This window comes from Phoenix dactylifera, unplaced genomic scaffold, assembly GCF_009389715.1.
Source record: "Phoenix dactylifera cultivar Barhee BC4 unplaced genomic scaffold, palm_55x_up_171113_PBpolish2nd_filt_p 000403F, whole genome shotgun sequence".
NCBI classification, from domain to species: domain Eukaryota; kingdom Viridiplantae; phylum Streptophyta; class Magnoliopsida; order Arecales; family Arecaceae; genus Phoenix; species Phoenix dactylifera.
In genome coordinates, this window is record NW_024067845.1 from 266,338 (window position 1) to 291,023 (window position 24,686).

Consider the following 24,686-nt stretch of genomic DNA (forward strand, 5'->3'; position numbering starts at 1 on the left):
GGATCAAGAGAAAACCACATTCACCTGTCCTTATGGCACTTTTGCCTATCGTCGCATGCCTTTTGGGCTATGCAATGCACCAGCTACATTCCAACGGTGTATGATGCGTATTTTCTCCGACATGGTGGAGAAATTTTTAGAAGTTTTCATGGATGATTTTTCTGTATTTGGATCCAATTTCGATGAATGTCTGCACCACTTGACACTTGCTGTAGAACGCTGTAAAGAGAAAAACTTAGTTCTTAACTGGGAGAAGTGTCATTTCATGGTAGAATCAGGAATTGTTTTAGGACACATTGTGTCACAAAGGGGAATTGAGGTGGATAAGGCCAAAGTAGAATTAATTGCTAAATTGCCACCTCCTAAGACTATTAGGAAAATTCGATCATTTTTAGGGCATGCGGGTTTTTACCGTCGTTTTATCAAGAATTTTAGCAAAATATCAAAACCCTTATGTGATTTGTTGGAGAAAGATACTGTTTTCAATTTTTCACCAACTTGTGTAACTGATTTCGAAAGACTGAAGTCTGAATTGACTTCAGCACCCATCATAAGGTGTCCTGATTGGAGTCGTCCTTTTGAAATCATGTGTGATGCATCCGGGTATGCCATAGGTGCTGTCTTAGGTCAGCGAGTAGAAAAGCTTCTCCATGTTATTCATTATGCAAGCAAAACTCTGAATGACGCCCAACTCAACTATTCCACCACTGAAAAAGAATTTTTGGCAGTTGTTTTTGCACTTGATAAATTTCGTTCCTACCTGATTGGATCTAAGGTCCTTGTTTATTCCGATCATGCCGCTCTTAAGTACCTTCTCACAAAGAAGGATGCTAAGGCAAGGCTCATTCGTTGGATCCTATTGCTCCAGGAATTTGATCTCGAAATTCGAGATAAAAAGAGATCTGAGAATGTAGTAGTTGACCACTTGTCCAGATTGATTGTTGAGTCATCTGCAGAATTCTTACCTGTATCCGAAACTTTTCCGGATGAACAACTAATGATGATTTTCCATACCAATGTTCCCTGGTATGCTGACATAGTCAACTACCTCGTTACTGAACAAATGCCCAGCTCTTGGACCAAACAGGAGCAATTTCGCTTCCTAGCTCGTGTGAAGTGGTATTTCTGGGATGAACCATACCTATTTAAATATTGCCCTAATCAGATCATCCGATGGTGTATCCCTGAATACGAACAAAGGAAAGTCCTTTCCTTTTATCATGACCACGCTTGTGGTGGTCATTTCAGTGGTAAAAAGACGGCTGCAAAGGTTTTGCAGTGCGGATTCTATTGGCCCACACTATTTCATGACTCACACGAGTATTATAAAGCATGTGACCGATGTCAAAGACTAGGAAAAATTTCAAGAAAAAATGAGATGCCCCTGAACCCGATCTTAATTGTAGAAATCTTTGATGTTTGGGGTATTGATTTTATGAGTCCTTTTCCTATGTCATTTGGGCACCAGTACATACTTCTAGCTGTTGACTATGTATCCAAGTGGATTGAGGCTATCGCGTGTAAGACCAATGATCACAAAGTAGTGATCAAGTTTCTTAAGGAGTCTATCTTCGCTCGCTTTGGCACCCCTCGTGCTATCATTAGTGATGGGGGGAAACATTTTTGCAATAGAATTTTTAAAGCCCTTGCTAGGAAGTACAACATCACCCACAAGGTCGGTACACCATATCATCCACAAACGAGTGGACAAGTTGAGATTTCCAATAGAGAAATCAAGACCATCCTTGAAAAAACTGTCAACCCATCTCGAACGGACTGGTCCCTTAGGTTAACAGATGCACTGTGGGCATATCGGACGGCTTACAAAACACCAATTGGAATGTCTCCATATAGAACTGTCTATGGCAATGCCTGCCATTTACCTGTCGAGTTAGAGCACAAGGCCTATTGGGCGATTAAAAATTTAAATTTCGATCTTGACAAAGCGGGAGAACATAGGAAGCTTCAACTCGATGAGCTTGAAGAAATTAGAAACGATGCTTACGAGTGTGCCAAGAAGTACAAAGATCGCATGAAGATCATGCATGATAAAATGATCATTTGTAAAGAGTTTTACCAAGGACAAAAAGTTCTCTTATATGATTCTCGATTACATCTATTCCCTGAAAAACTTAAATCTCGCTGGACTGGCCCATACACAGTAGAGAAAGTGCACCCGCATGGTGTAGTAGTAATATGCAATACCAAGGATGGTAGGTCCTTTCAAGTCAATGGACATCGTTTAAAACCATACCTTGAGTATCTGAGTCCAGAAGTCGAGGAGACACTTCTGACCGACCCTGTCTATTATGAGCAAATCGGAATTGTCTGGCTGAAGACATAAAACTTAGCGCTCTTGGAAGGCAACCCAACATATAAATATCTTCTAATTATAAAAAAAAATCAATAAATTACTAACATGCAGGTTTGGGGGATTTTGCCCCAATTTTCAATTTACCTACCCATATCAGGTAACTTCTCCTCTGTCCTCTTACTGCTTTAATTTTTCTTTAACATTGAGGATAATGTTAGATTTAGGTTTGGGGGTATTTTTAAGCATTTGGAATTTTATAAAAATAAATAAAAAAAATTTAGTTAAAATTTTTGGAATTTAAAAAAAAAATTACAACACACAAGGTATATAAAATCTAAGAGCCCAATGACTAGTTGGAAGTAGTGCAAAGTGAGTTCTTTTTATTAAGTTCCTTTTAGTAAGTTGTAAGCTAATTGGTGCTTTGAATTTCACAACACATCTGGCCTACATTTTCTAAGGTATAGGTTCGACATTGTGTTGAGAATATAGTAGCAACCTCGAATCCTGATGAACCATCTTTTTCTGATCCAAAAAAAAAAAAAAACTATTTGGTGGATTTAGTCAGGTACATCGAAAAGGGCTACCTATTGTCAAAGGCCAGCGGGCTTGTGATGAGGAATCCGAGCATAGGTCCGTAGGGGAGTCTTGATGCCCGACACCTCATACCAACTGGTGTGAGAATTGTCGACTAATTGCTTGCTACATGGAGGAATCATCACAGGAGTAAAAGTGCACAATATATACATTATCATTTCTCATTTAAAAAAAAAAGAGAAGGAAAAAATGAAAAACAAAAAAATATATATTGACCTTAAAAAAGACAATAGTGTGAAAGCCGTCGTTGTAAAAATTCGAGTAAACTGGAATATTACATATAAAGCCCATGAGGTATTAAAGTAAATATCCACAGCTCTCGAAATCCTGCAGAAAAGATGATTTTGAATCAGCAAATAGGTCTTGTCCGACCAATTCTTGGAAACTACTAATATTAGCGATATTTTGGAGATCTGAAACCTTAGCTGGTGCATGGTCTAGACTTCACTAAGCACTCAAGTATAAATAAGTATTACAACTCCCTAACAGAAAACTTAATGACTTCAACTTAAATTGCATACTAACCTAGAATTTGGGCTACTTAGTAATTAAAATCTTGTGAGCTTTTGAAATTCTTATCAGTTATGTACTTGAAATTAGACTTTCATTTAAACAAAAAAAAAGGAAATTGAAGTTTGTGGGTAACTTCACTGCAAACCCTCACGAGACAACACTCGTCCACTAGGGTAACCTAGAGGTTTAAAGGCTTGTTGCACGTGCTAAGTGCAATCGTAATGCTCTACAAAAATGAGTATTTATCTTAGTATATTTATATAATAAATTACACTTTTGCACTCTCATTTTATCATTTTCGCACTAAATTGCTAGAGACTAGCAATAAGCTAGTTGGGGGGGTGTGATGAGAGCACAAAAGTGCGACCTATATGTCACTAAAATTAGTGTTATTGCTAAACCAATAATGATAAATTCACTGGATTAATATTATATTTGGGTTTGACACAGATTATCATAAATTAGAGATAAAATGCATATTGAGTACAAATTTGACTTCAGAAGGAGCTCTTTCCAGATCCAACCCGGTTGAAGATCGGGTTCAGGTCCGAGTCGGGTTCGGGTCCGAATCGGGTCCAATTTCTTTGTGTTTTTGGGAAAGAATTTTGGGCAAATCTAATTTGACCATATCATAACTATGAGGTGCTGGGTGACCCATGACTTGAAAGACTTGCAATTGACCTCCAGTCAGAACAGATGACCTGTGACGAATTTTCCAAATTTCATATCACACTATTTTTTTTATCTATATGACTAATTGGACGGAACTTGGTGTCTCCCAGCTCCCCTCTCAGGAGGGCAAAGAAAGTCCCAGACCTTCTTCCAAAATCCAATTCCATTGTAGAAACTGGCACATGACCCATATTCAGTCAAGTGAGATCCAAGCGCCCGTCCGCGTTCATCACGGATCCCGCACCGCGTCCCCATCTTCCGGATTCGAGAGCCCCTGCATCGCGCCTCACAGCCGCTCTAGCATCCCACGGATCACGCCATCATCCATTTCCAGCAGCGGTCCCACGGCGCCCTCCACGGATCCTGCGCCCGTCTGCCATCTTCCTTCTCCATTTGAAGATCCCGTGCCAGCAACGCATGCCTTCCAAATCCTCCAAGCCATCAACGCGATCGCTGCCAGCGTCCCAGATTTTCGATGATTTCAGCATCCAACTTCTTCCTTCTACATCAGCTCCCAGCATCGTTTCCAATCCGGTGATCCCGAAATCCCAGCACCATTTTCGCTCCAGCCGTCCGCGTTTCTCCCACCGCGTGCCAGCAGCCCACCTTCCGCTTCAGCTCCCAGCAGCACCTGAAGAAGGAAGCCCGCGTCCCCACCTTCTGCTTCAGCTCCCAGCACCGCGTCCGTGAATGGCATCCTTCCGTGATCAGCGTCCCTCTTCCGTGATGCAGCAACGCACGCTCCTCCCGGCGAGTCCGTGATTCCAGCCATCCACGTGCTTGCTGGGGATCTATATAAGGGAGCCATCGGCAAGAGAGGGGAGAGCTCGGTTGGGGGTGGAGGCCAAGAGAGGAGAGTGTTCGGTTGGTTCAAAAGAAAAACAGAGGAGCTCTGTTTTTGGGGAAGAAGAAAGAAAAAAAAAGGGGAAATTAGTATTCCACCATGGGAGAGAGAGAGAGGAAAGAGAAGTGATTTTTTTTTCTTTGTTTTCTTTTCTTTATTTTATTTGCAAAATAGGAGGAGTATTAGGCCTCTAATCTCCACTTTTATTTGTAATCAATTTTCTTTTTATGAAATCAAGCAAAATTTCTTTCATGCAATCCCTATTCTAGGTTCAAGTTAATTTCTGTTTTTTTTAATACAATCTTTTAATTCTTCTTTGATGCAATACATTAAATTTTCTTTTATGCAATTTATGTTCTAGGCTTTTGATCTTCTTAGCACTTATTTTCATCCATTTTAATTTATGCAAAAACTTTCTTTTGAATAGTTAAACATTTCATGAATTTATAAATGCTCTTTGATTTCTAAGTACTTGTTTTTTTATTATTTTTAAATAAAAAAATATTCTCCGGTAGACTAGAGAATCCATCAACATCCTCAAAATAATGTTTTTCTTTTATCATTCAAAAATCGATTTCAAATCCGAGTGAACGTTCTAATTTTTATGCAACTCCAATCGCCTCCCTGTGGATCGACCTCTTACAACCGCTATTCATCGAGTAGGAAAGGTAAGAGTAGAATTAAATTTAAACTTTGTTTGTCGGTTCTAACAACGATCTGTTTAGCATATTTTTAGGTAAACAGGAATCGCACAACAGTTGTCCTTACCATTATTTAGAACAAAACATATGCAACCAAAAACATGAAAGTATGAAAGATTTGGTTTTTTATTTTTCAAGAGTTCATATGGAGTTTTCTTTAGTATTGACCTAATGGTAACTCTATTAAGAACATGACAAGCTGTATTTATTGTTTCAGCCCAAAAATACTCTGGTAAGTCACTCTCACATAACATTGTCCTAGCCATTTCAGTAAGTGTTCTATTATTTCTCTCTACAACACCATTTTGTTGCAGTGCTCTTGGTGCAGAAAAATTATGATCAACACCATTTTCAGTGCAGAAATTTTCAAAATCATGATTTTCAAATTCAGTTCCATGATCACTTCTAATCTTGATAGTTTTCAGTCCATATTCATTTGAAATCTTTTTATACAGTTTAGTGAAAGCTGAAAATGTTTCACTTTTGTATGCCAAGAATAAAACCCATGTATACCTAGAAAAATCATCCACAATAACAAAGTCATAAAGTTTTCCTCCTAGACTTACAGTTCTAGTTGGTCCAAATAAATCCATATGCAGAAGCTTTAAAGGTCTATTAGTGGAAACAGCATTTTTAGATTTGAAAGAGGTTCTGGTCTGTTTTTCTAGTTGGCATGCTGAGCAAATTTTATCTTTTTCAAATGATAATTTAGGCAAGCCGAAAATAAGTTCTTTTTGGATAAGTTTTGGAATTAAGTCCATGCTTGCATGAGCTAATTTTCGATGCCATAACCAGCTGGCTTCACTATTTTTAGTCTTTATTGCTACTAGACAGTCCATGTTTTTTAGTCTTCATTGATCCAAATCAACTAAATATGTATTTCCATGTCTATGTCCAGTAAATATTATACCAGTGTGATTACTACTAGAAACTGAGCATAATGATGATTCAAAAGTCACAAAATATCTTGTATCACAGAATTGACTAATGTTTAGCAAATTATGTTTCAATCCATCTACCAATAAAACATTTTCAATAAAAGAAGTTGGTGTAATCCAAATGTTACCAACACCAATGATTTTGCCTTTTCCATTATCACCAAAGGTAACCATTCCTCCATCTTTCTTTTTGAGGGACATGAATTGGGATTCATCCCCTGTCATGTGTCTAGAGCACCCACTATCCAAGTACCATTTTCTGTTTGATGCTTGGGATGCTAGACACACCTGCAAAACAGAAATTCAATTCTTTATCTTTGGTACCCAAGCTTTCTTGGGTCCTTGAATGTTAGCAATGATGGTTCCTTTCGAAACTCATATCTTTTTAATTGAAACATTGTTCATAAAATTCTGACTTATAGGATTGTAAGTGGCATATTTCTGTTTCAGTTTGTCTAACTTCAATGGTGCAGATTTCGGTTGAACATAAGCAGGTTTCATAAAAATGTTTTTCAATAATTTCTATTATTTCCAAGGATTATATCCTAAACCAGCTTTATCATAAACAACTTTCTGACTTTCTAGAATTAAATTTAATTTCTCAAAACTTAGGATGAATTTATCAACTATAGATTTCAGTTTTTCAACTTCATTAACTAACTTCTGATTTTCTTCATGCCGTTTCTTCTTATTATTCAAAAGCAGAGTATTTTCTTTTTCTAATGATTGGTTCTTAATCTTCAGTTCCTTATTCTTTAAGCTAAGCTTTTTATATTCAATCATAAGCTCAGAAAAAGCATCTTGAAGCTCATCGAAAGTGAAATCATATTCAGTATTCAGATATACCTCATTTTCGTGTCCCATTAGATACAGATTTGTAGCTTCTTGTTGCTGTTCCTCTTCTCCAGAGCTGGATTCATCACTGTCACTCCAAGTGTTGGGAACCCACCCATGCCGCAGAAAAATTTCAAAAATTTCAGATGCAGCGGAAGAGGCATGCGCGGGATCAACCGTTCATCGCATGAACGTTGTTCAATAAACCGTTCGTAGATAGATAAGGATTAAAACTTTTAGAACCTTTAGGAAGATCAGATCTTCACCTTGTGCGGGTAGATGATCACCGCAAACTGATGATTGTGGTTTCGGATGAAGGTTCGCTTGAAGCCGTTCAAGTGCCCGGCCTCTACGGGTATCCACACGAAGCAGGAACCGATCCAAGCTTTCTATCTCCCCGGGGTGCTAGCTCCCTTGCAGAGATAACTTTGATGGCCAATGTCCTCCCTTTTAATCAACCCTTATTGTGCTTGGGAGGAGGAAGAAGAAGGATGAAGAGAGGAAGAAGATCAAAGCCCCTGCAGCCTTCTTTCTTTTCCTTGCATTGGAAGGAAGAAGGGAGGAGGAAGAGGCCACCAAATAATCTTCCCTTGCTTTCCTTTGCTTGCGGCTGAACCAAGGAAAGGGGAGGAGAGGGGGCCACGAATTGGAGAGGGAGAGGGCTTCAATGATGCCCTAGGTCAGCCCCCACGCCTCCTCTTAAATAGCATGTGGAGCTCCTACTTTGTAGGAGCTCCTTGATAAACTTCCAAGAGGGGCGCCGGCCCCTCTTCTTTGCCGCACTAAGCAAGGAAAAGGAGGAGGGGCGTGTGCCCCTCCTTCATGGTTAACCTAATCCTCCTTTAAGGAGGATTAGGAAGGTCACTCATGGTTAGGTCCTAATCTAATTAGGCTTGGATCAAGGGTGAACCAATTTGGGTTTAATCTAGGTAAGTCTTAATCCAATTAGAACTTAATGAACCATGACTCAATTGACCCCTTCAATCCTAATCCAATTAGGAGTCTTGTTGATTCATTAGTTAATAATTAATTAGGACTTAAGAAATCCTAATCCAATTCGGACTTATTTAATTTTGGTCCTAATTCAATTAGGACTCTAATTTGAATCCGAAGTCCTAATCCGATTAGGACTCTAGGAATCCTATTCCAAGTAGGAATCCAATTTTAATTCAAAACTCCTAATCTCATTAGGATTGTAGGAATCCTACTCCAAGTAGGAATCTCAGTCCTACTCTAACTAGGATTCTCAGTCCTAATCCAATTAGGACTCTAGGAATCCTACTCGAAGTAGGTTTTGTGTTTAAGTCCAATTAATTAATTCCATTATTCCTTCTTCAACTGATTATCAATCGAATTGATTACTTGTGATTCCTAATCACGATTCAACCATCGGATCGGTCAATACTTCTAATGTGTGTGACCCCATAGGTTCTATTCTGACTGATAGTGAGATATATAATGATCTCTATCACAATATCATTGAAAACTCCTTTCAATGGATTGGAACAATTCCAACTCTACTCATTAGGGTTTATCGATCATCGAGATAATCCCTGTGAGTCCCACCATCCACCAGTGACACCTAGCAGCATGTAGTGGCTATCCAGTAGAATAGAATGATGAACCTCTAGGTGCAGTTATCGTGTGATACAGTCCTTCTATCATGGATCCCTACAAGACGGAGGTCATGGATAACTCGTCAAACCCCTTCGTCTGTCATATGTCAAGATTTATTCGACTTAAGTTCGAGAGCGGAGAACTCTTTCTCCACTGTGCAATCTGCCCCGGCCGAGGTCTTACGAACTCAGTCTTATAAATCACATAGGATCTCTTCTTATCTATCAAGGTCGATAGATTCCATATAGGTGCATACCCTACTCCTACAGTGAACCTACTGCAGCCAATCTACACTGCATGGACCCATATGGCTAGAGACCATATATATGTGCAGTCAAACTACAATAACCTCACTGTGAGTAGCCGAAGCATCACAGGTCAAAGGACCAGTCACACTACTGCAACATCAAGCAAGTCACTGACGAGTGGATAGACATCCAAGTGACTTCTTGTCTTGGTCACGCTCAGTACCCTTGTTCTTAACAAGCACCTGCACTATTACTTCAGTGTCGCCACACTGTGGACTCGAGTCTCGTCCATCCATAAGGAAAGCAATGTGTGCACTGATCGGATCGATCACCATTCTTGTGATGATCCATTGATCAGGAGCGTTCAGAAATTAATCACCAATGATGCATGGCTCAAATTCTTAACTCTTAAGAATACGCATCATCATCTTATTAATTCTTGGACGATTCATAGACACATAAACAATATGAATAAAAAGATGCCTTTTATTTATTCAATAATAAATAGTCAAGTACAAAATTATGTCCCTAGAATTAACAATGTGTCAGCCAGATTGGCTTCTAAGGCATACATCTAACACCAAGTAGCCAGCATAGCTTTCTTCCTTAACCATTTCGAAGCCTTTTTTAATAGAGGACAGTCTGTTCTGTAGTGTCCAGGCTTTTTGCACTCATAATAGATATATTGCTCCTTATTTTCCTTGCTTTGCTCCCCCTTGATTACATGCCTTTTCTTAAAGTTTTCTCTATTTCTTCTAAAGAATTTTCTGAACTTTTTTGTAATCAGGGCCATTTCCTCACTGTTATCAGGTTCAGAATCCTCACTCTCATCTTCATGTAGAGTGGACTTAAGAGCAATGGTTCTGCACTTCTTGGGTTCATCCTCCTTAAGATTCTGTTTCATTGAGAGCTTATGAGTCATTAAGGAACCCAGCAGTTCTTCCAGTGGGAGAGAGTTGAGATCTTTGGCTTCTTGAATGACAGTGACCTTTGCTTCCCATGCTCTAGGAAAAGACTTAAGAATTTTCCGAACAAGATTACTGTTAGAGTAAGATCTACCAAGGCTTTTCAGGTCGTTTATAATATCAGTGAACCTAGTAAACATTTCAGTTATAGATTCATTGTTTTCCATTCTAAATAATTCATACTTATGCACTAGCATACTGATTTTAGATTCCTTGACCTGGTTAGTGCCTTCATTGTTGGAAACCCTGGTGGTCACATGCATATATTTTTAAAAATTTTACAGCGAAAGCATTAATTAAACTATTTAATATCTATGCATGCTAGAGATCATATCTCTACAACAAAAATAGATCCAAAACTTTAAACATTTATCCTAAACAAGTAGGTATGATTCTATGTCTAACATGTAGTCATGCAGAATTTCAGCAACCTAGTTGATTTCTAATTTTAATTTTTAATGAGATCAGATCTCATACCTTTTTGCTTTAAGAACTTTGATGATGCTTTGATCACCTTGTATAGCCATACACGTGTCCGGCCTCTACGGATAGTCCACGCGAAGGTCTAGAAAGATCCACAACTGCTAGAGTGCTAGCTCGTGCAGAGGTGCTGCAGTGGCTGAACTTTTCTCCCTTGAAGTACTCAACTTTTGATTCTTCTTCTAGAGGATGAAGGATGGAGATGAAGGAGAAGAAGGAGGAGAGAAGGTGGCTGTCTCTCAGAATTTTTTCAGAATTTAGAACCCTTTCTAAAGACCATCTCAACAAACCCTAAGTGTGGGGGTCCTTTTATAGCCAAAAGACCCCCTACGCCTCACACCTCCTTTGGCCAACGAATTTGGCTGATAAAATTTCCAAAAAATTTCAGTGAATCGAAAGCTAAGAGATTAACAAATTCTCTTTTAATCTTATGCCAAGAATCCCTAAAAATCAGGGGGTTATTGCACCCCAAACTTCAGCTGCACGCCACCCTGCTTGATGCGTCATGCAGTCCCTATAAATTAGGAATTTGATTTCTATCTTTTTAGGAAGATTTGAGGCACTATAATTTTCTGAAAAATAGCCCCATGCCTCGTCTTTCCTCACGCCAAAAATTGGCCAAAAATAAAGAGGATAGGCAGCACTGCTTTTAGGGATAAGAATGAGGTGTCTTTCTTCTCCAAGAAAGAAAGCTAGGGTCGTTTATAATATCAGTGAACCTAGTAAACATTTCAGTTATAGATTCATTGTTTTCCATTCTAAATAATTCATACTTATGCACTAGCATACTGATTTTAGATTCCTTGACCTGGTTAGTGCCTTCATTGTTGGAAACCCTAGTGGTCACATGCATATATTTTTAAAAATTTTACAGCGGAAGCATTAATTAAACTATTTAATTCCTATGTATGCTAGAGATCATATCTCTACAACAAAAATAGATCCAGAACTTTAAACATTTATCCTAAACAAGTAGGTATGATTCTATGTCTAACATGTAGTCATGCAGAATTTCAGCAACCTAGTTGATTTCTAATTTTAATTTTTAGTGAGATCAGATCTCATACCTTTTTGCTTTGAGAACTTTGATGATTCTTTGATCACCTTGTATAGCCGTACACGTGTCCGGCCTCTACGGATAGTCCACGCGAAGCTCTAGAAAGATCCACAACTGCTAGAGTGCTAGCTCGTGCAGAGGTGCTGCAGTGGCTGAACTTTTCTCCCTTGAAGTACTCAACTTTTGATTCTTCTTCTAAAGGATGAAGGATGGAGATGAAGGAGAAGAAGGAGGAGAGAAGGTGGTTGTCTCTCAGAATTTTTTCAGAATTTAGAACCCTTTCTAAAGACCATCTCAACAAACCCTAAGTGTGGGGGTCCTTTTATAGCCAAAAGACCCCCTACGCCTCACACCTCCTTTGGCCAACGAATTTGGCTGATAAAATTTCCAAAAAATTTCAGTGAATCGAAAGCTAAGAGATTAACAAATTCTCTTTTAATCTTATGCCAAGAATTCCTAAAAATCAGGGGGTTATTGCACCCCAAACTTCAGTTGCACGCCGCCCTGCTTGATGCGTCATGCAATCCCTATAAATTAGGAATTTGATTTCTATCTTTTTAGGAAGATTTGAGGCACCATAATTTTCTGAAAAATAGCCCCATGCCTCGTCTTTCCTCATGCCAAAAATTGGCCAAAAATAAAGAGGATAGGCAGCACTGCTTTTAGGGATAAGAATGAGGTGTCTTTCTTCTCCAAGAAAGAAAGCTAGGGTCCTAAATTTTAGGAATTCTTCTCCATAATAAATTCTGATTATTTGGACTCTTAATCCTCATCAAATAAGGACTCTTAATTGACTTGAGTCAATCTCAATTCAATTGGGTCAAGTCCGATCAATTAGGTTATGCCCAATCGGCTCGGATCGAACCCGATCGAATTAGGTCAAACCCTAATTTAGCCCAAATTGAATCTAATTCAATTTGGCTTAATTAAAGTCCAACAATTCAATCAAATTAAATTTATTAGTAATTCAATTACTAATTAACCCTCCAATAATTCAATAATTATTTTAATGCAATTTTTGCTTAGGATAATTTGTCAATCGAATTGACCAAATTATCCCTGAATGATTTTTAATCATCAATCAGTCATTTGATCAATCTAGAAACTTCTATGCGTGTGACCCCATAGGTTCGAACCTAAGCCAGTAGCATAAGAACAACTTCTTGTACTAATCGAAATGACCATCTAGCAATGGTACCCAACGTCCAGATAGGCCGAATGATTGCAAAGCAATATTCAAGAACTCTTAGACTATGGTTACCGTATAATTTATTCCTATGACTCTTAAATGCCAGGATAAGTTCAGAGTTCTGTCAACTCTGTAATAAGTGCATCCATGATGTGATTCAACTTTAAAAATCCTGTAACTCCTCACAAGGATTATCTTGGCCAAGATTTTGCTAAATCGAACATAAGGCATTATCTTCTGTTTCCAGGAGGGGTCAATTCCATCTTGACTCACAACTGACTACATAAGTACTTGACAGTACCCAGTGACCTTCCATCACTAAATTAAAAATTCAGATAGTTCGGTACCAAAGTACAGTGAGTTGCTTGCTAGTCACAGGTTGCGGTCTCAGGTTAGAGGGCCAAACTTATACCCATATCCACTCGGAACATCTCTTGACAGTAGAGCATTCCGAAATTGGTTACGTTTCGCGAAATATACTCCTACACTTTATCTGTGTGACATATCAGTGTCTCCACACTCCTTGGTTAAGAGGACAACCAATGTATAAGTCACACAACGACCTAAACTCGATAATGCTGTCGTCCTAGTCACAGCATATAATTTGATCGTGAACAGTTTTAAGAACTTGAAGATAAATCTCTCTTTATCATAAAACAAGTCCTAAGGACTTCATCATATAAAAGTTCATTTGAAGATGTACAATGAAATGATGAATAATGCCAAATAACACTTTATTAATTTGTCAATTTATTTACAAAATTCAATCATCAACATGCTGACAATTGACATTTAGGATACAATTCCCAACATTCATGTGTAACTTCCAGCCCATCCCAGATTTCTTTAGCAGTTATGCAAACAGATATACGATTAAACTCATTTGCATCTAAAGAACAGTAAAGAACATTCATGGTTTTTGCATTCAGCTGAGCCATTCTTTTATCATGGTCATCTCATTCAATCTCAGGTTTGAATAAGGTGATGCCATCAACAATTTTAGTTGGTGTGTGAGGTCCATTAACAATAACAGTCCATAAATCATAGTCAAGTGCTTGAATAAAAAATTCTCATACGAGCTTTCTAATAACTGAAATTTGTGCCATTAAAAAGAGATGGTCTGTTGGTAGATTGCCCTTCGGCAACAGAGAATCCCATAGTGGCTGCCATGACCTTTAACTCTTGATTGTTAGATTAAAAAGTTTCTGGGAGTACCAGGCTCTGATACCACTTGTTGCGCAGAGGTGCAGCCCAAGAGAGGGGGGTGAATTGGGTCTCTTTAAAAATAATTAAAGTTAAAATGCATGGAGAGTATGAGTTATTATTATCTTATAGATTCAGCAGTGAAAATGAGATTGCACAAATACAACAGTAAATAAAGTTAGAAAAGCAGTCAGGAATATGCAAAGAAAAGAAAGAGAACAACCACAATCACAAACACCAAGGTTTATAGCACTTACATCCACTCCTCAAGCCTAGCTTGAGATTTCACTATAACCCAGGAGATTACAGTCTGATTGTTTTCCGGGCTCACAATCAAAATTCAGAAAACCCAGGCAAACAACCGAAAATCTTTTGTTTTTCGGGATCACAAACAACCTAGTTGGTTTTCAGATAGACTAACCAAAAATTTTACACCGTTTATTTTTCCGGACTCACAAACAACCCAGTTGGTTTTCAGATAAACCAACTAGAAATTTTTTTCTTGCTGAATATTTTCGATTCAGCAACTTCCAATTGAGGCTTGGAAGAGTCTTTACAAGTTTCAAATCAATGAAACTGTTACAGCAGCAATTAATCCAACTAAAAGAATGCTGTAACTAGAAGATTTAAAGCTTCAGAGCATATAAAAAATAAATCAATGAAAGTAAAAGCTGAAGCCGATGAAGAAGTTGGCTGTGGAAGGATGTTCCAATGTCCGAACAGCAGCTCTTCACGATACAGTGAGAAACTTCGACTGATCTCCTCACAAGAAAAAGTTTCAGATTACAATGTTGGTGAGGATGATGAACTGTTAAGCTTTTCTTCTCTTTTTCTCAGTAGAAACCTTGTTTTCAATAGAATCTTTTCTTTTTCCTCTTTTTTTCATTCTGAAGTTCCCTCGTATTTATTGACAAATTCTTCGGCGGGATTTGAATTCCTTTCTTCCCATTCTGATGAGAATCTTTTTCTGTTATAGAAGAAGACAAAAGTCGTTCAAAGCTTCCCATTGTGGTCCCAGCAGTACAAGGGTTGACTCATGTAACTCAGAGGTCGAGTCACGTTCATTCTGGATCGGCATTTCAAAATGTCGAGAAGGCTTATGCTGTGATATTTGCAAAGGGTCGACTCTTTATCTTTAAGGGTTGGCTCATCTTCATCAGGAGTCGCCTCTTTAAAAACAAGGGTCGGCTCATGCTTTGGTTTTTCGACCGACGTTGAGACTAAGCAGGGGTCGACTCTTCAAACGCAAGGGTCGACTCTTCAATTTCGGGGGTCGACTCATTTTGAACAAGGGTCGACTCTTCAGACTTTGTCTCAGACGGTGAAAGCTTTCTGTTTACTTTAAACTATACAAGGGTCGACTCATGTTTTACAGGGGTCGACTCATTGACTGTGTTCCTTGAATAAAACATATCAAAAATCAACTTAAACTTGTCCCTTTTTGCTTAGGAGTTGACTCAAGTCTTTCAAACAGAAAACTTTAGACTTTATCTCTGATCTCCATGGACTAAATTAAGATCATTTCCTTTTAGAACATGTCCAATGAGATATTTGCGAAAAACTTAAGATTTTGCAGTGCTTCAATTCTTTTGATTTTTCTTGACTTATAAAACTTCGCAGTTAAGCCAATGTCATTAGTACACAACATCATCTCAAGTGTTTTGTAATCCTCAAAATTCATCCTTTAGGGTTGACACAAGTTTTTCTCTCTTGTTATATATGTAATCCATATGTTCATGGTGATTTATAAATAATTTAGTTCCATTTCTTTTATTTTATTTCACTGCACAAAATTATGCCTCACGAGCCCATGATGTCCTTCTACCAATAGGCTTAGTAAGGATGAGATTAACTCCAATTGTAATAATGGATCCATGTTTTACACTAAATCAGAATGGATTCATGCTTGTTTTAGATGGCTTTAATTGTGCGTCATGTTAATTGAATGACGTGTTATCTGTTAATTATTTTTCATCTCTAGCATATGGTGACAATCATAAAAACATGATTTTGTAACCTTTTTGCATTTAATTTATATTTATTTATAGCAATAATTTAATAGTCATGCATAGTTTTGCACGTTAATATGTATCAGTGGAGTTTACATGGCATAGATCTCATTGGCTGAGAAAGGAAGGATATGAATTTATTTTTAATCCACAAGAAAATGTTCGAATCTGATTCTGAACTAATAAATTTGAAGGCATTCCGCTCATAGGAAGAGAGATGAATATTTGAATTGCATGAATAAGTGCTAGGGATCATAGAAATCCAATTTTGTTAGTTTATTCCTTAACTTTGCATTTTTGTATCTGCTCTAGATAAACTCTGGATCTGATTCTTGAGTCTTCTTCTTCATTCGGTAAATTGAAAGGGTCCATCTTACATATCCATGAAGTCCTATAGAGAATAGGACATGCATATGTTCATTAGTTTAATTAAATCTAGCAGAAGTCCTAGAGACTCTTCGATTTGTTGTATTTGTATATTGTGTTGTAGGGCAGCCAAGGAGTCCTTCATGTACCTAATAATCACATCTAAATTTATATGATGAGGTTAAAGATGCCTAAATGTGAGAAAACTGGAGTCCTAGTAGGACTCTAAGATTTCCTATAGGACCCTTGAGACCTTGTATAATTCAATAAGTCCTTTGCTTCCCTACCTTCTCTCATTATTTGGAAATGATTTCCTCTTTATTTGGTGGACAAAACCTTGATCTCCTATATCTTGAACTAAGTTGGGGTGTCCTCAGTCAAATCTCTAAGTGACCAGCCCCTAATACTTAAGCATATTGAAAATCCTAGTTTGGTTCTAACTCTATTATCTAAAATCTAGAGCATGAGCTTTTATTCCAATTGGTATCAGTATCTTTTTTTATAGCTGGCCACCTTATCTAGGACTCTTCTTAAAGATTAGATCCTAGTCAAGAAACTTTGGTATTAATTTGGACTCTATTTGTTGGATACTAACCAGTTGTCATCAAAGTTAGCCTTCCTATTTGATGCCACCCACCTCCAATCCCAATTGGACTAGGATCTATTTTTTTAGGGAACCAAAACATTTTTTAAAATACCTTACTGTCAACCCTAAAGGATAAATTTTGATGATTACAAAACACTTGAGATGATGTTGTATACTAATGATGTTGGCTTAATTGTGAAGTTTTATAAGTCAACAAAAATCAGAAGAAATGAAGCACTGCAAAATCATAAGTTCTTTGCAAACACTTCATTGGATATGTTCTAAAAGGAAAATGATCTTATTCTAATCCATGGAGATCAAAGATGAAGTCTAAAACTTCTGTTTGAAAAACTTGAGTCAACCCCTAAGCAAAAAGAATAAGTTTGAGTTGACTCTGGCATGTTTTCTTCAAGTGGCACAGTCATCCCCGCAAAAATATGAGTCGATCCTTGTGAAGTTCAAATTTAACAGAGAGCCTTTACCGCCTAAGACAAAGTTTGAAGAGTCGACCCTTGTTCCAAATAAGTCGACCCCTGAAATTGAAGAGTCGACCCTTGTTCCAAATGAGTCGACCCCCGAAATTGAAGAGTCGATCCCAGTTCAGTCTCAACGTCAACCAAAAAAATTAGTGCATAAGTCGACCTTTGTGTTTAAAGAGTCGACTCCTGAAGAAGATGGGTCGACTCTTAAGGTTAAATAGTCGACCCTTTGAAGTTATCACAGCAAGAGCCAACTCAATATCTTGAAGTGCCGACCCAGGATAAACATGAGTCGACCCCTGAATTACATGAGTCGACCCTTGTACTGCTGGGACCACAACGGGAAGCTTGCAACAACTTTTGTCTTCTTATGTAACAGAAAAGATTTCCATCAGAATGGAAAGAAAGAAATTCAAATTCCTCTGAAGAACTCGTCTATAAATTCAAGAAAACCTTAGAAAGGAAACAACAAGGAAAGAAAAAGATTCTATTAAGAAAGAAAAGTTTCTAGTAAGGAAAAGAGAAGAAAAAGCTAAACAGTTCATCATCCTAACCAGCACTCATCTGAAACTTACTCCTGTGAGGAAATCAGTTGAAGCTTCTTATTGAATCGAGAAGAGCTGCTGCTCAAGCATTAGGACATTCTTCCACAGCCAACTTCTTCATCGGCTTCAGCTTTTATATTTATTGATTCATTCTATATACTCTGAAGCTTTAAGTTTTCTAGTTGCTGTAACAGTTTCATTCATTTGAAACATGTAAAGGCTCTTCCAAGCCTTGATTGAAAGTTGCTGAATCGGGAGTATTCAGCAAGGAAAATAGTTTCTGGTTGGTTTATCTGAAAACCAACTGGGTTGTTTGTGAGCCTGGAAAAATAAATGGTGTAAAGTTTTTGGTTGGTTTATCTGAAAACCAACTGGGTTGTTTGTAAGCCTGAATAACAAATGGTGATAGGTTTTCGGTTGGTTGCCTGGGAAAACTAACTGAATTTTTGATTGTGAGCCTGAAAAACAATCAGGCTGTAATCTGCTGGGTTATACTGAAATCTAAAGCTGGGCTTGGGGAATGGATGTAGGTGCTAGGCGTGCACCGAACTACTATAAACTTTGGTGTTTGTGTGTGTGGTTTATCTCTCTTCTTCCACTGCATATTTCTGATTGCTTTCCTCATCTTATTCACTGCTTTATTTGTGCAACCTTATTTTCGCTGCTAAATCTACAAGTTATTGAAAGATAACAGTAACTCACATTCTTCACACTTTTAATTTTAAAAGATCCAATTCACCCCCCTTCTTGGGCTACACCTCTGGGCAACAAGTGGTATCAGAGCCTGGTACTCATAGTAACTTTTTGATCTAACAATCAAAAGTTAAAGGTCATGGCAGCTACCATGGGATCCTCTATTGCCGAGGGCAATCTACCAACAGACCACCTCTTTTCAATAGCACAAACTTTACTTATTGGAAAGCTCGTATGCGTATTTTTATTCAAGCACTTGACTATGATTTATGAACTATTATTGTCAATGGACCTCACATACCAACTAAGATTATAGATAGCATCACCTTATTCAAACTTGAGATTGAATGGGATGACCATGATAAAAAAATGGCTCAGCTGAATGCAAAAGCCATGAATGTTCTTTACTGTTCTTTAAATGAAAATGAGTTTAATCGTATATCTATTTGCATAACTGCTAAAGAAATTTGGGATAGACTGGAAGTTACACATGAAGGCACTAACCAGGTCAAAGAATCTAAAATCAGTATACTAGTGCATAAATATGAATTATTTAAAATGGAAAATAGTGAGTCTATAACTGAAATGTTTACTAGATTCACTGATATTATAAAAGGCTTGAAAAGCCTTGGTAGATCTTACTCTAACAGTGATCTTGTTCGAAAAATTTTTAGGTCTCTTCCTAGAGCATGGGAAGCAAAGATCACTACCATCCAAGAAGCCAAAGATTTCAACTCTCCCACTGGAAGAATTGCTGGGTTCCTTAATGACTCATGAGCTTTCAATGAAACAGAACCTTGAGGAGGACGAATCCAAAAAATGCAGAACCATTGCTCTTAAATCCACTCTACATGAAGACGAGAGCGAGAATTCTGAATCTGATAATAGTGAGGAAATGGCCCTGATTACAGAAGATTCAGAAAGTTTTTCTAAAGAAATAGAGAAAACTTCAAGAAAAGGCCTGTAATCAAGAGGGAGCAAAGTAAAGAAAACAATCATAAGGAGCAATATGTTTGCTACGAGTGCAAAAAGCTGGAACACTTCAGAACTGACTGTCCTCTATTGAAAAAGGCTCCGAAAAGGTTAAGGAAGAAAGCTATGCTGGCTACTTGGAGTGACAGTGATGAATCTAGCTCTGGAGAAGAAGAACAGCAACAAGAAGCTGTAAATCTATGTCTAATGGCACACGAAAATGAGGTATATTCGAATACTGAATACGATTTCACTTTTGATGAACTTCAAGATGCTTTTTCTGAACTAATGACTGAATATAAAAAAACTTAGCTTAAAAAATAAGGAATTGAAAAATAAGAACCAATCATTGGAAAAAGAAAATGTTCTGCTTCTGACAAATGAAAAGGAATTGCATGAAAAAAATCAGAAGTTAGCTAATGAAGTTGGAAAACTGAAATCTATAGTAGACAAATTCACCTTAAGTTCTGAAAAATTAAATCTAATTCTTGAAAGTCAGAAAACTGTCTATGATAAAGCTGGTTTAGGATATAATCCTTGGAGAAAACAGAAATTATTGAAAAACATATTTATGAAGCCAACTTATATTCAACCAAAATCTGCACTATTCAAATTAGACAAACTGAAATAGAAATACACTACATGCAATCCTAAAAGCCAAAAACTTGTAAGTAGTGTTTCAATTAAGAAAATATGGGTTTCAAAGGGAACCATCATTGCTAACATTCAAGGATCCAAGAAAGTTTGGGTACCAAAGATAAAGAATTAAATTTCTATTTTGCAGGTGCGTCTAGCATCCCAAGCATCAAACAGAAAATGGTATTTGGACAGTAGGTGCTCTAGACACATGACAGAGGATGAATCCCAATTCATGTCCCTCAACAAGAAAGTGTTAGGGAATCAACCCTACGATTGCGGAATATAAGGAATAGTAGGAGAAACAAGAACACGGCAAGAAACAAAAAAAAAACACACAAGACACTCAAGATTATGTGGTTCGGAGTCTCTTGCTCCTACGTCCACAGCCGCACAGATCAATATTTCACTATATGATCAAAGAAAGTTACAGAGATTCAAGAGAAGAGAACAAACTCTCTTTCTTACAGCAAACAATCTCTCTCAAGACGAGCAACGCGTCGTCTTCCTGATGCACACAAAGGATCTCCTTTTGGAAACTTCTCGTTGATGAGTTCTAGGGTTTCTCAAGGTTGCCACACACCTCTCGTGTCCCTCAAGAAGTCTATATATACCTCCCAAACTCTTACTTTGATTAGGGCTTAAAAAACCTTGGCTTGAACCCGGTTCATAACTCAGCCTCGCGTGAAAATCGTGCTCGAGTCGACTCCCGCAATTCTGCGAGTCGACTCGGCCACAGTCCACAGAAAACGCCTCTCTGTCTGCCTATGGGAGTCGACTCCTGGAGTTCTCGAGTCGACTCCAACACTGGGGAGTCGACTCCTATGGATCTGGAGTCGACTCCAAAACTGTGCCAAGTCTGCCTGCGTGCCAGAGTCGACTCCAAGTCTGCTGGAGTCGACTCCGGACCTTGCTGAAGTTTTTTTTTCTTTGCTGATTCAACTCTGAATCTTCTCGAACTCTTTCCGGCTTGTCTTTTCTTGATCCTCCACCACCATAGTGCACATAGGGGTCTTGAAAAAGGGAATGGATCAGGCTCCACAACCCAACAACTCTCCCACTTGGAGACTGATACATCCAATTGTGCATCTATCTGAAAAATAAACAAACTTCTATATCTTGATCTGTATTCTCTGTGCGGCACCTCCATTCAACTAGCTTTGGAGGCCAATTGAGGCCATGCATAGCCTCAATTTCTCTGTAGTGACTGTCTTAGTCAACATATCAGCTGAATTCTTTGCTCCTTGAATCTTCTCAAGTAACAAACTGCCATCTTCTAGCAACTTCCTGATGAAGTGATACCTCAGTTGTATGTGCTTCGTTCTCGCATGAAACATTGGGTTCTTAGCTAAGTGAATAGCACTCTGACTGTCGCAGAATAGTACACTACAGTTCTGTTCTCTGCCCAGCTCTTTCAGAAGGTTCTGCAGCCAAATCATCTCCTTGCTGGCTTCTGTAATGGCAACATATTCTGCCTCTGTTGTCGAAAGAGCAACGATCTTTTGCAATTGTGAGAACCAGCTCACTGCTGTTCCGCCTATGGTATAAACATACCCTGTGGTGCTTCTTCTAGTGTCAGTATCACCTCCCAGGTCTGCATCCACAAAACCTTGTAGTGTTTGACTGCCTTTTCTATAACACAAGCCTACATTTCTGGTACCTTTCAAATATCTTAGGATCCACTTGACAGCCTCCCAATGTTGTCTACCCGGATTGGCCATGTATCTGCTCACAGCTCCCACTGCATGTGCAATGTCGGGTCTCGTGCATATCATAGCATACATCAAGCTGCCTACAGCTGAAGCATATGGTACCCTTGACATCTTCTTCAGCTCCTCATCATCCTTGGGTGATTGCTCTTTTGAAAGTTTGAAATGGCTCGCTAAAGGTGTCTTCACAGAATCTGCATCTGTCATATTGAATCTATTCAACACCTTATCAATGTAGTTAGCTTGAGAAAGCTTCAGTGTTCCAGCCACCTTATCCCTTTCAATCCTCAGCCCAAGCATCTGTTTTGCTGCACCCATGTCTTTCATTGCAAACTTCCTTGATAGCTCTTTCTTCCATCTTTCAATCTCTTGTAGGTTCGGTCCGGCTATCAACATGTCGTCAACATACAAAAGTAAGATGATAAAACTGCCATCAAGTACCTTAAGATAACAGCAATGATCTTCTTGACATCTTACAAAACCATTGTTGATCATGAATCCATCGAACTTTTTGTACCACAACCTCGGGGCCTGTTTCAAACCATACAAACTTTTCTTCAGCTTGCATACAAGGTTCTCCTTGCCAGGGACTGCAAAGCCGACAGGTTGCTGCATGTAGATGTCTTCATCAATCTCTCCATGGAGAAATGCAGTCGTAACATCCAACTGCTCCAAATATAGGTTTTCTGCTGCCACAATACTCAGAATCACTCTGATTGTTGAATATTTGACTACCGGAGAGAAAATCTCAGTGTAGTCGATACCTTCCTTCTGTTGGAAGCCTTTCACAACCAACCTTGCTTTGTACCTTTTGCTGCCATCATGTTCCTCTTTAACTTTGTAGACCCACTTGTTCTGTAAAGCCTTCTTGCCTTCTGGTAGTGAACTGAGTTCCCAAGTTTGATTTCTATCCAAGGACTTCATCTCGTCCTTCATGGCTAACTCCCACTTCACCGAATCTTCACTTTCCATGGCTTCTTCATAACACTCGGGTTCACCTCCATCTGTCAATAGCAGATAATGTAAAGAGGATGAATATCTATCCGGTTGTCTCGAGATTCTTGTAGATCTTCTCAGCTGTGGTATACTTGGTTGAGGTTGTGCCACAACAGTTTCTGAATTTTCAGGATTTTTCTGAAATCTTTTGACAACATCTTCTTCTGTAATCTCTTGCAGCTCAACTTGCTGTTTTTCCTTGCTTTGCTCCCCTGCACTCTCAAGATCTGAAGTATTCTTGTCCTTATAGAGAACTCGCTCATTGAATATCACATCCTTGCTTCTGATGACCTTCTGGTTCTGCACATCCCAAAACTTGTAACCAAAATCATCTGTACCATATCCAATGAAGAAACACTTTCTGGACTTTGCATCTAGCTTGTCCCTTTTCTCTGCATTAATGTGCACAAAGGAGACACACCCAAAGACCCTCAAGTGTGACAAATTTACTATTTTTCCTGTCCACTCTTCTTCAGGCAATTTGCAATCTAGGAGAACCGACGGGCCTCTATTTATTAGATACGCTGCGGTGTTGACTGCCTCAGCCCAAAACATCTTGGGCAAACCAGCATGGATCCTCATACTATTGGCTCTCTCGTTCAGGGTTCTGTTCATTCGCTCAGCCACCCCATTTTGCTGCGGTGTGCTCGGTATTGTCTTCTCCATTCGGATTCCATTCACTGCGCAGAATTCCTTGAACTCACTGCTGTCATACTCACCGCCATTGTCAGACCTTAGTCGTTTTATCTTTGCACCAGATTCATTCTCCACCAGACTTTTCCACCTTTTGAAGGTGACAAATACCTCTGATTTGTGCTTCATGAAATAAATCCAAACCTTTCTGGTAGAGTCGTCAATGAACGTGACATAATAGTGTGAGCCTCCAAGAGATGCAACCGGTGAAGGCCCCCACACATCTGTGTGTACAAGCTCTAGCTTTTCTGTCTTCGGTGTTCTTCCACCCTTTGAGAAACTAACCTTTTTCTGCTTCCCAAATATGCAGTCTTCACAGAGACCTACATCAACAGTTTTCAGATCTGCTAGCTTGTTCTTCTTCACCATCATCTTCATACCTTTCTCACTCATATGTCCAAGTCTGCGATGCCAAAGACAACTATCTGCACCTGTTTCTATTAATACCACCGTATCCTTGGTGTCATTGGTCATGTAGAGAGTCCCCAACTTGTTCCCACGTGCTATCACCATAGCTCCTTTGGTGATTTTCCATGAACCACCTATGAAGGTAGTAACATACCCTTCGCTGTCAAGCTGCCCAACAGAAATCAAGTTTCTCTTCAAGCCTGGGACATGCCTCACATTCTTCAGTTTCCACACTGACTGATTCATCATCCTTATATGAACTTCACCTGTCCCCACAATATCTAAAGGCTCATCATCAGCGAGATAAACCTTTCCGAAGTCTCCTGCAGTGTAGTTTAGCATACACTCCTTCCGTGAGGTAGAATGAAACGAAGCTCCAGAGTCTAGTATCCACGATTCCATAGGGCTATCCACGCTGAGAATCA